This window comes from Salmo trutta, chromosome 4 (genome assembly GCF_901001165.1).
Source record: "Salmo trutta chromosome 4, fSalTru1.1, whole genome shotgun sequence".
In the NCBI taxonomy this organism is placed as follows: domain Eukaryota; kingdom Metazoa; phylum Chordata; class Actinopteri; order Salmoniformes; family Salmonidae; genus Salmo; species Salmo trutta.
Genome location: NC_042960.1, coordinates 19,430,472 through 19,431,453, shown reverse-complemented (window position 1 = coordinate 19,431,453; position 982 = coordinate 19,430,472).

Sequence of the window (982 nt, the reverse complement as noted above, 5' to 3'; positions counted from 1 at the left end):
AACATGATGCTGCCACCCCCGTGCTTCACGGTTGGGATGGTGGTCTTCGGCTTGCAAGCATCCCCCTTTTTCCTCCAAACATGACAATGGTCATTATGGCCAAACAGTTCTATTTCTGTTTCATCAGACCAGAGGACATTTCTCCAAAAAGTATGACCTTTGTCCCCATGTGCAGTTGCAAACCGTAGTCTGGCTTCTTTATGGCGGTTTTGGAGCAGTAGCTTCTTCCTTGCTGAGCGGCCTTTCAGGTTATGTCGATATAGGACTCGTTTTACTGTGGATATAGATACTTTTGTACCTGTTTCCTCCAGCATCTTCACAAGGTCTTTTGCTGTTGTTCTGGGAATGATTTGCACTTTTCGCACCAAAGTACGTTCATATCTAGGAGACAGAACGTGTCTCCTTCCTGATCGGTATGACGGCTGCATGGTCCCATGGTGTTTATACTTGCGTACTATTGTTTGTACAGATGAACGTGGTACCTTCAGGCGTTTGGAAATTGCTCCCAAGGATGAACCAGACTTGTGGAGGTCTACAATTTTTTTCTGAGGTCTTGGCTGATTTCTTTTGATTTTCCCATGATGTCAAGCAAAGAGGCACTGAGTTTGAAGGTAGGCCTTGAAATACATCCACAGGTACACCTCCAATTGACTCAAATGATGTCAATTAGCCTATCAGAAGCTTCTAAAGCCATGACATCATTTTCTTGAATTTTCCGAGCTGTTTAAAGGCACAGTCAACTTAGTGTATGTAAACTTCTGACCCACTGGAATTGTGATACAGTGAATTATAAGTGAAATAATCTGTCTGTGAAAAATTGTTGGAAAAATGACTTGTGTCATGCACAAAGTAGATGTCCTAACTGACTTGCCAAAACTATAGTTTGTTATCAAGAAATTGGTGGAATGGTTGAAAAACAAGTTTTAATGACTCCAACCTAAGTGTATGTAAACTTACGACTTCAACTGTATATCAGATTTTG